The sequence below is a fragment of the Mauremys reevesii genome, linkage group 5, assembly GCF_016161935.1.
Source record: "Mauremys reevesii isolate NIE-2019 linkage group 5, ASM1616193v1, whole genome shotgun sequence".
Classification (NCBI taxonomy): Eukaryota; Metazoa; Chordata; order Testudines; family Geoemydidae; genus Mauremys; species Mauremys reevesii.
In genome coordinates, this window is record NC_052627.1 from 12,804,319 (window position 1) to 12,815,964 (window position 11,646).

Sequence of the window (11,646 nt, forward strand, 5' to 3'; positions counted from 1 at the left end):
AAAAAATGTTTTGAGGCATCAGCTATCTGAAGGACGATCAACACCCCCTAGCCCCACAGCTACTGGATTCTGCAGTCCTCACTCACATGAGTAGTCCCAGAGTCTGCATCCCCAGCTAGAGCCCTCAACCCCGCCGCATCCGAACCCCTTGCCCCAGCCCAGTGAAAGTAAGGGAGGGAGGGGGAAAGCAAGTGATGGAGGGTGGGGGTGTGTGTGGAGTGAGTGGGGGTGGGGCCTCAGAGAAGGGGCAGGGCAGGGGGTGGGGCAGAGGTCTTCAGTTTTGTGCCATTAGAAAGCTGACAACCCTATTTGCTACCCCAGAGGCGGTTCATTTTTTACCGTGACCTGGCTGGAGGGCCGAGCCACTGAAGACCCATCAACCAAGGTCAGCAACCTACAGGGGGTGCCAAGACGGGGAAAAGGACTGCAGTACAACATGCAGCAGGTGCTCAAGAGGTGAGTGCCCCCGTTACACACTCTCATGTGGGGTTTTCTTTTTTTGCTTCATCTTAACGATATTTATAAGAAAATAAAGGAGAAAGAGACTGCAGTTCAGAATTCCTGCCTTCGAAGTCACAATGCAATGTGATATATTGACTGGTTAGAAGTGGTACATGTGCCATGACACAGTAGTTGAGTGTCTGCTGTCAGCATTTCCTTTTGGAATCTTTTTTTGAGCAAGTGACATGCAGTTCATGTTTCTGTTCACAAATGGACAGAGCAAATATGCCAATGAGTTCCAAGTGGAGACCACATGCTCCAGTTCTCATGAGTTGAGTGTAATTTTTCCGTGTTATTGTTTTCTGATACAAGTCCTTAAATTGACTACACATGTTTGGTTATTTGAACTCTTCAGAAATTCGATTGCCTGTAATATTAGCATTTAACCCTCTGTTACCATTCAGATACATGAAACTCACTATAAAAATACTAATTTAAATAGCTAAAATATAACTGATCAGTAAACAAGTGTTACAACTACTTTTTAAAAAATATATAATTGTTTGCAAGGCAACAACAAAAAAGAAGCTTGGTTCTGATCTCATTTTAAAGGGAAGATATGTAAATCGCCTAAGAAATTTAGGAACATAAGTCTCACTGAAAGGCAATAGGACTTGTGCTCCTAAATCATTTAGGCTATTTAGAAAAGCTCCCCCTATGTAGGTATAACTCTATTTACATTAGTGGAGTTACTTCTAAGCACCTGGTGTAAATGAGAACAGAATCAGACTCATAAGTAAGCATAAGAGGCTGTGTTGGCTTCAGGGTAGCTACGCCAAGGATGAATTTGCTTTGCCTTCAAGGGCAAACGTTCTGCTTTAGCAAAAAGGTTCACTATTTAAAACAAGAAAACAGTAAGAGGCAAATGTTTGGCTCGTGCAATTCTTCAGGACGTGTACCGCTTTATTTAAAAGAAATCACTGCAGTTACTTCTATATGCTGGCTCCAAAAAAAGGCATATCAGTATAGCACCTATCACTGACTCTTAGAAACTGGTAAATTACACTTTTTATGTGAAAATCACTGAATTTAGTCTCCTGTGAGGAATGTTAAAGGTATCCCCACAGCAATTAAGTGACTTGTCTCAAGGTGTCCTGAGGGTGTCTACAAAATGCCTATGTGTAGTGGAAGCATATCTGAGAAAACGGGATTTGTGTATATCCTTACCTAGAAGATTGGTTAATAAAATTGTAATAGAGGGAAGATGTCCTATTTTGTGGAGCAAATGTTTACTTTTTACCTGTCTGGGATTATACATAAATTGGGGAAAAAAATTCTCCTAAATCCAGCTAAAAGAATCGTTTTCATAGGGGCCATGTTAAACTTGACTATAGGAAAAGCCTTTCCCCCAGAAGAAAGGTTTATAAAATAAAATTGTCTAAAATTCTGCAGTCCCCACAACAGTCAATTATCTCCAGCCCCCCTCACCCCCCCTCCCGCTTTTCTGGTTATTGGGTCTTCTAGCATCAGCCACATCAGTGACCCCACACGCTCTTCAGATGAGACCTGCAGCACTACCAAGAAATAACAAACCAGCCTTGGACAATATGCATGGCAAATTGGTAATTCCACACGTGTCAACAATACTGATGTGGTGGGCGTGCTCTAAATGTACTTAATGAAGGTATCTTTTAGTCTCTCTATGCCATCAGTAATACTTACTGCTGGTGCATCTACACTTGGATAGGGGGGGCCTATTTAAACATCAGTTAATTCGTCAGAGTTCACTAGATATCAAAAGAAAAGAATCTACATATCAGTGTCTTACAACTGAGAGCAATCAGATTGGCTCTAAAGTCATTTTGCGCTTTAGGTGGTGACAGAGACAAGGTGGGTGAGGTAATATCTTTTATTGGACCAATGTCTGTTGGTGAGAGAGACAAGCTTTTGAGTTTACACACAGCTCTTCAGCATTATTATCTAAACAAAAAGGTTGGACTCATTCCCTACGTTTGTGAATAGAGGCAAGGTGTCTTTGGGTTGGGACATAGAACAAGATGTTTACCCAATAACAATTCATATATTGGGGGAAAAAAATACCCTTGCAGATCATTTGAGCAGGTCGCCATCTCAAATTCACGAGTGCTCTTTGCAAGACATATTGGTAACATACATCCTCATGTTTTGGAGAATCCTGTATTAGATCTCGTTCCATCCAGCAGCAACAGGAAATGTCAAAAATTTTGCTTGAGAGCAGGGAAAGACAGGACTCAGTATCAGATACACTTCTTATAAAGTGGGTGGGGTCAAGGCTTAATATATACATTTTCTCCCCATTTTTCCTTTCATTCAGAGTTTATTTTTTAAAAGACCCATTTAGGGTAATTTTAATAGCACCAGCATCCATCAGACTTAATTCACCTGTCCAGAGAATTAATAAACCTCTAACATTAGTAGTAGACTTGTTGACACAACAAGGCTGGTCTGTCACCTTGATCTTCAGTCTCTCCATCTAACAGCATGGGAAATAAGACTCTGGGCTTGCTAGAAAAGTCTTGTTTGATAGAGAAGCAAAATGTACTGATAAATTCAAGGAAAGAGTCCACTCAGAAATGTTATAGTCATAAATGGAAATGTCTGTGTTTTTTCAACTGTGGGTTTCCATGTATGATACAGATCCACATCTAATACCATTACAATAAATATTCTAATATATAACTATTTAAAGAACAGGTCTTTCATTATCTTCAGTGAAGGTTCACTTCTCAGTCACATCAGCATACCATGTACCTATGGATAATAAAACAATTTTTTACTCAGGAGGCAGTCAAAAGGTTCCTAAAATATCTTAATTTGTATCCTTCAATAAGACATTCTGTGCCATCATGGCCATTTGAACATAATGCTCTCTCAGTTGGTGAAACCTCCCTGGGAACTTTTGGTAAACTGCACATTGTTTTACCTGTCTATTAAGACTGTGTTTTTTGATAACTAGCACTTCAGTGAGGCACATAAGTGAATTACAGGTGATTAATGGCTGATCTGCCACTTACTCTCTTTTCAATTTTTTATGTACACCCAAGATGTTTACCAAAGGTGGTCTCAGATTTTCATACAAACCAATCTATAATTTTACTGATGTTCTTTCCCCAACCTCATGCTCAGGTTGGAGCAGCTAAATGACATACACTGGATGTTAGGAAAGGTTTAGCCTTTTATTTTTGAAAAGAGGAGTAAGGGTAACGCTATTTCTGTGCAAATCCTCTCAAGATGGGCTAGATTATGTATTAATGAAGCTTATAAATTGATGGGCTTGTCCCTTCAGGGAATTAAAAACACATTCTGCTAGACTGAAGGCAGCCTTGTGGCTTTTTCTAGACGTGTTAGATTTGGAATCTAGATCTGATGCAAGATTTGGCAAGGCATTTCTGCAGTACTCCTTCAACTAGAACTCCATGGTCCCACCATCCTGGATCAAAGTACTGCTTTTAATCTGTCTCATGAGTGGGAATAGGCTAAGGACTCTCAAAGAAGAAAGAAAAGGTTACTTACCTATAACTGGTGACGAGTTTCAGAGGGGTAGCCATGTTAGCAAAAACAGCGAGGAGTCTTTTTTACCTATAACTGTGGTTCTTCAAGATGGACTCTGCTTATTCACATTCCCTGCCCACCTTATGCCACTACCTTGGAGTCCTACTTATCAAGGAGCTTGGTGTTGTGGGGGAAGGAAATGAGGCAGCTAGAGTACCACACCCCTTTTATACCTTCATCCTGGAACATTCAACATCCCCTGAGGGAAGGGATGGGAGAGGCATGGGAGTGTTCCAAACATTACTGCTAGCGAGAGTTCTACTGTTCAAGCTTCACTGGTTGGAGCATTCCATGAGAGTGAATACGCAGAGGACACTCGAAGAACCTCAGTTACAGTATAAGTAACCCTCATATCCACTAAAAAAAAAAAAAAAAGGTTTATTGGAGTTGTGGATGTTCTTTGTGGCCTGAGGCAGATTTTGAAGGCTTCATAGTAACTCATTTCATATTGCAGTGAGAAATTTATAGAAAGCCTCTGCTGGGTGTGAGAATAGACCTGTCCTCCAAGGCAGCAGGCACAGGTAGTGAGCCCAAAGGGAAAGTGAGTCAGCAAGCCCACCATGAGAAAACTAAAAAAGAAAAGGCGGCTGGCCTTCTCCAGAAGACAGCTCACAATAAAGACAGCGAGATTGGCCTGTTGATGGAAGAGATCCTTCAGGGTGTATCTGGCAAAAACTGAAAGCTCAATATACCTAGGAATATATCAATAAACATAGGTCAGGGATATACTAGTTGCTGTGTTCTCCTGCTGCAGTGATGAAGCTTAGACTTTCGATAACAAGTCAGCCCTCTGCCCTCACTACTGTTCATGTCTCTGAGGAGGCTGGCAGGTAAAGGTGTGAGGGGTGGTGGAGAGAAGGATGTGATAATAGTTGGCTTGGGGGAGAGAAATGTATGTTCCGTCAGTGCATCCCTCATTTTGCAGTTGTGTCCCACATCTTGGTATTAGGAGGCTGGGTGATATAATAGGAGATATAGGCCAATCAGTTGTTTCCAGCAGAATTTCCTCTATCACTTAATGAGAGTATATTCACCCATTTCAGAAATGGCCACTGCAACACATGTACCCAAGAGCCTAGGTGGCGAGGGCTCCTTCGTAGTAGCGGGCAAGCTGGTTGATTTGAGTCCTCTGAAACTTTGGCTATAGTGCAACCTGTACTGAACCAAACCTTCCTGCTGAGGTTCTGAAATTTGGATGAGGGGGTTGGTATTTCAGCAGAGGCACTAAGAAACCAGAAACTGCCAAAGAGGTCAGTTTAAGGTGGAGACCTGTCCCCTATTTACTCTTCTGAGATCATGTGAGTACTCATCAGCTTTCAACAACTTCAAGATACTGGGCCGTGGATTGGATTAAAACTGGTGACCTAGTGGAGAGAGGCTGTGTATAGTCCACTGTGCTGTCCACTTTGCGCCATTTCATGAACTCATAAAATGCATGGATTGATATACACAGGGAGTTGTAGGAACTAATGGATACAACTTAGAAACATGTATCAGTCTAGACTAGACACATCTTTCAAAGAGCAGGGCTAATTACTGTAAACATCTCTCTATAAAATGAAGCAGTCTTCCTGCATTCCTATAATTTCTGTTAGTGCTTTGCAAGCTAAATGCAGAGGGTTATGGTGTTGGTAGCAGCACTGGATACCTTTTGCTGATGGTTTCTGCCATCTAAAAGATGCTGAATTGCTAAAACTGGGGCATGCACAGGATAGTCAGTATAGAAGGTAAATTCTGGGACTATACTCCCAAGTTTTTGGCCTGACCCATTCTCCTCAGTAACTTTTTTTGTTGCTATACATTGCACACAAGTCCAACTAATTTAAGCTTGGAGGGCTTTTTGTGCAGAAGCGGTGGTTGACTGCCAATTAAACACAGAAACCATCACTGTGGATCTAGTCCTGTTCAATGTCAATGTAGCCAGCAGTTGGCTACAGGAATCTTTCCCCCATTTTGGCCTCTATCCTGAAGTATTCCTTTATCATCCAAACCATGTTGTACTATGTAGGTCAGGAGAAGGACACGTTCTGTACTCTGTCCTGAACATCTACTTTAACCATTGCTATCACTTGAATATGCTTTTTCTCCAGATACTGTGTTAGAGCAATGTCAGTGTTCATGAGGGTACAAATTGAACTCCACTGAGTCAAGCAACCAAGGCTAATGATCCCATGGTGGCTTTGGGGCTGGGGTAGCTCTTCCTCTGCACATGTTGATGGCAGAATGAACAGTGTTCTTGAACTAATAAACAATAGTATTAGACTTGGAAATGCTGGTTTGCATCTCAGCTACAATGTACTATTCCATGGAAGCAATTCTCGGCTCCGTAGGTCTTCCTGCACAGAAGTAACGATAACCAGACTGCCTACAGAGAGAAATGCAGAGTACACAGTGTTCCCTGATTGAACTGCCTCTGTGCTCAGGCCACACCTGCAAGTTCTGTCTGGTAAAAATTATGGAGACACATCACACATGTGGATAGGGTCCCATCTAGGCTGCCATTGGTCTTAACCCCGCTCTTAAGTTTTTTCCACTGAGAGTTTTAGTTCCATTCAGGGAACTTCTTAAAAGCAAATAAGTCTGGACCATTTTTTAGTTTATGTAGTGTTCTGCAGTTTCCTGCAGGATTCCTCTCTACTATACAACACAGTGTTATGTCTATTCCGCCCTAAAGTGTGTGTCTATTTTAGGGTGTCTTATGTATGACTACATAAAAATCAGTAGTATAGTGGAGAAACTTCCCATTGATATCCATGAGAGTTATGTGAATGGATCAAGGATGACATATGGAACTTCATCTTTATTGCTATACTTACATGGCAGTTAGGGCTGCTACCACACAACTAAGGTCCCATCTATATCACAGTTTGTTAACCTGGATATGCCTTCCATTTTAAGTAGGTTACAGACATGGTTAAGATCCCATGCATGCTACAAACTTGAATTGCATGAGCTGAAACCTAAGGTAAACTACAAATGGTAACCAGGTCAATAAAGTAGATGATCTGGTGGTCCCTTCTGGCCTTAAACTTTGACTCTATATAGAATGAGTATTAATTCTAAGGCCTTGCCTATACAGGAAAGTTTTACCATTTGTATGGGTATATTTATATCAGTAAACCCCTGTGGGAACACTTATTCCAATATATGAGTGGGGTTTTTCAGTTTAGCATAAACACCTTCCTAAAGAATATAAACTAAACTGAAAAGTCAGATTTATCCCAGAATAAGTATGTCTGTACTGGGGCTTAGTGGGGAGAGTTATACTGGTATAGCTATATTAGTTTGAATTCACACTTTAAATTATACTGAAAAACTTTCCCATGTAACAAAGTCTAAAACTCTGACAAACACATTACTACTCTTACCATAAGGGGCACTGACATTCCTGTTGCCTCTTCTCCTCCCTCCCTCACAAGAATATGATGCCTCTTGCCTATGAAATTCTCATGTGCAGAGGGAATGAGACCACATTCGTCCAGAAACAAACATGATCAAATGAAATTATTTTCAGGCAGGAGTGGTGACTGTGTTGCGACCCTTCTCACTAATGTCTGTACATTACAAAATTGTGACAGCAGGAGCAACAGAAGTACCCTCCATATGTAGAATATTATGCCTCTCTGTTTCTCCAGAGTGGATTTCTCCCTTGCACCAGTAACGTATGTGGCCTGGCCTGTTAAACTAAGCAAGTATGCTGCCGTTTTCCACAGTGGAGTGAAGATATTCAAGGGGATATCCAAGGATTTGGTTTAGATATTGTAAAGAACCCTTACAACACATTCAATGGAACACCTGGGGATTTGGTTTAGATATTGCAAACACAATCTGTCTATGTGGTGTCCATCACTGTGATATCTAACAAACATCAATACATTTCTCCTCACAGCATCCCTGTAATGTAAGGAAGTAAAGGAGGAACTTTGGCACAGAGAAAATAAGTGACTTTCCAAAAGTTATTGAATTCGGTCTCCTGCTCTTTAGCCACAAGACCATACTATGGACACTAGATACCAAGAAGTGTTTGAGATAAAGCACAGCAAGTAGAATGGGGTGAACTGTTAGTGAGACATTTATTTAAAGTTAACCCCTTTTCCTATTCATGAATTATCCATGAACACATTAGAGAAATAAGATGGGTGAGGTAACATCTTTTCTTGGACCAACTTCTGTTGGTGAGAGACAAGCTTTTGAGTTTACACACAGCTTTTCAGGTCATGAACAGGTTGTCATTTTAATGAATGTACTGATTATTGACAATGATGAATGTTTTATATAAAACATCTCAGTCTATGGATTGCTTGTGAACTCTCTGCTGCAGCCATTTTTTAAAGCATTTGCTGTGTGCAATTTGTTAGTTACACTGTAGGTTTGGTCATCTGAGGTATGTGGTATTGTTTCTGCCTCCTCCAGGGGTTACTCCCAAATGCACAAAAAGCTTTCAAGAGGATGTCACAAATACTCATACATGCATGTGTGACAGATTCAGTAAAACCTCAGAGTTATGAACACCTCAGGAATGGAAGTTGCTCGTAACTCTGAACAAAACATTATAGTTGTTCTTTGAAAAGTTTACAATTGAACATTGACTTAATATAGCTTTGAAACCGTACTATGCAGAAGAAAATTGCTATTTTCCCTTTATAGTAGTTGATGTTTAACACAGTACTGTACTATATTTGCTTTTTTTTTGGTCACTGCTGCTGCCTGATTGCGTAATTCTGGTTCCACATGAGGTGTGTGGTTGACTGATCAGTTCGTAACTCACCTTTATTGCAACCTCATGTGGTATCTTTGGGGATCCTATTGTATTAAACTTATTAATATTTTATCTATCTTTGTGGACTAGGGACCATATTCTACTCCATGGGGAAGGATTACTGCAACTCCTCTAGGAACTAAAAACAGTGGGAGTTGATTACTGCAGTGCCTGGGATTGTGAACAGCTCCAGAGAAGTACCACCTCCTGAGTGGTTTGCGTATACTGGTTCATACAGGTCCAGAGGCCAAGGAGACCAGAGCTTTTGGGATAAAAGGGCCAGCATGAACTGAGAGGGGGCTCCCAACCTTGCTGAAGGGTTGGAAAGACTATAACCTGCTAGGGTCACCACACGACCAGCAAAATGTGGATAATACTTGTATCGAACAGTGGAATTCTGAATATTAATTCCTTAATGCTTGTAAAGTACTCTGATACTTCGGTGTTGAATGCTGTAGAAAAGTGCATGTGGACATTCTGCATGCTCTCAGCTCTACCTTTAATTCCCTATGTTACTGTGGGCAAATCATTTAAGCACTGAATTTCAGTTTTCTCATTGCTAAAATGGGAGCCTCTCCAGGCAACGAAGCAAAAAACAGGTTTATGCTGTTAAAGATGCAAATTAGATGTGGAAATGGATCCACTTGTGGTTTTTGGATGCAAAACTGCAGAGCCCAGTTCAGGTCTGGGACCTTGAATTCAGCCATTCTCCCTTCAAGTAATTAATGAGGTGCTAGATTGGAGGGTCTCAGGATCTGTCGCTAATAACTTTTATACTGTTACACAGCTCACCTAATAAAGAGACTAACAATACAATCAAAAGGCCACAAATCTAAAACTGATAAAATGAAATGCTGTTTTATACAACACAGTTAGCCGGTGGAACTCACTGCTACAAGATGTCATTGAAGCAAAGAGCTTAGGGGCATTCAGAAAAACCAATCTGTTTTAAAACACCCATAGTTGTATTAGAATGAGAAATAGGCATATTAACCCTCATGGTTTACAATATAAACCAACCACTTAATGCTTGGGGTTAGAAGAAAATTTCTCCAATGGACAGATTACTATCCATCTTGGGATCTCTATGAGCTTCTACTGATGTATTTGTTATGGGCCACCATTGTAGACAGGACAGTTGACTACATGGCCCACCATTGGAATGGTCCAGTACGTTAATTCCTTGGTTTTTCAGAGTGACCTTAGCTAAACTGACTTTTGTGTGTAGACATTCCTAGGATCAGAATTTGACCCTTTTTGGGTGTTAGTAGAAAAAGCTACAGTTGCCTTCCAGGAACAGGTTGTGGTGAAGGCTATCCTCCTTCCTAATTATGATCCTCTGAAAGCAACATCGTAAGTGAGCAAATTCATGTGTTCTAAGACGATATTAATTTGCATCTTTCATCCTGCACATGCGAGACTAGACAAGATATTGGTGCCAGTGCAAAGGGGGTCATTGCTTCTAGGATTCAGCTTATCTGTGAAATGGACTAGTGACAGATGTAATGGGACTTGTTTATGGATGTCACATGGATGCATGTACTGTGACTCAAGTGGATTGTTGTTTAGGTATGTATAACTGAATGAATCTAGGGGCACTGTGTTCATTATATTTATGTCTTCTGTGGTGATTAATATAACTCCTGTTCATTTTACTGTTACTGAAACTTGTGTACCCATATACTACATCTCCAATAACATGTGCATCAGTGAGAACAGCATTCCAGGGCAGACAGGTGTACATGAGTACACCAGAACTACTAATGTGCATGCAGATAGTTATAAAGCAGCAGTGTCTATACACATTTACATCCACGTCAGTGGAATGTTCCCCCCCGCCCATCATACACCACTGATTTACTTCACTTATAATAGATTATCTCTCTGTGGCTTCTGGACTGCATACTACATTTGTCCATAGCTGCTGCTGTAGATACCATCAGCTGTCACTACCTTTGTAATATAAATAACTGTCTTTTGCATTTGATCCAACTGCTTGGTTTATGGACAATCTCCCCTGTTATTGGGTTCTCATGAGCGATAAGTGACTGTCCAGTATTTGGATAAACATGCTCTTTCCTTTTATGGAGCATCTATCAATGAAACCACACCCAATGGTTGTAGCTCAGGTTTTATGTTTACAAGGAGGATAGGGTGTAGTTTACTCTTCACTGTTCTAAGGTAAATTTTGGAGTCTCTTTCTGCTCTGCAGTGTTTTTACTCCAGTTGGAGTAAAACTCTAAAAGTAGATTGAGATCTTTATTAAGAGGAAGAAGTGCTATCTGCTCCTGACTCATTGATGCCCAGTTTTCTATTAGTAGCATTGTGCTGGCCACTTGCTGTAGGACTCTGGTGCATTGGCATGCTACACCCTTAATCCAGCACTGAGAAGGCATTTACTGTGCTCCCATGTGCTCTTAACCTGTGGCCCAATCAGCACAGAGCTGCAGCCCATGTGATATCCTCAGGGCCATACGGATAATATTGGATGTGGCCCACAATGGTAAATAGGTTGAGAAACAGTGCTCTAAGAGCACTGCTAGAAACAATCAGAAAATATTAGCTTGCCATTCCTAACGTTGGAGATTTCTCTTCAAGCTCTTTCAAGGAGGAAAAATCTGATGCACTCGGCTAAATGTTTTATTTGCTATGGGAATTTGCTTTGGCTAATACAGTTTTTAAGACGTGTTGGTTCATTCAAAGGTCGAGGAACATTTATGTAAGGAGTCTTCAATAACATTCCTTTAACTTGGCAAGTTGAGAGAGCCCTAATGCCAGTTTCCCCCCCTCTTTTTAGTATTAAATTTTTGTGTGGATCCTTTTGACTTCCAACCAAATAGTGAAAGTGTTTTCAA

The 11,646-nt window shown here is 40.8% G+C and overlaps 1 long non-coding RNA gene across 2 annotated transcripts in view; it reads left to right on the forward strand.

Moving 5' to 3' along the window:
* LOC120405913 overlaps positions 1 to 10,638 on the forward strand; it is a 35,161-nt gene extending 24,523 nt beyond the window's left edge. For both annotated transcript variants that reach the window (XR_005598982.1, XR_005598983.1), the window contains exons 3-4: positions 322 to 456; positions 8,882 to 10,638. This is a non-coding gene — a long non-coding RNA (uncharacterized LOC120405913). The remainder of the gene's footprint in view (positions 1 to 321; positions 457 to 8,881) is intronic.
* The last annotated feature ends 1,008 nt before the right edge of the window (positions 10,639 to 11,646 follow it).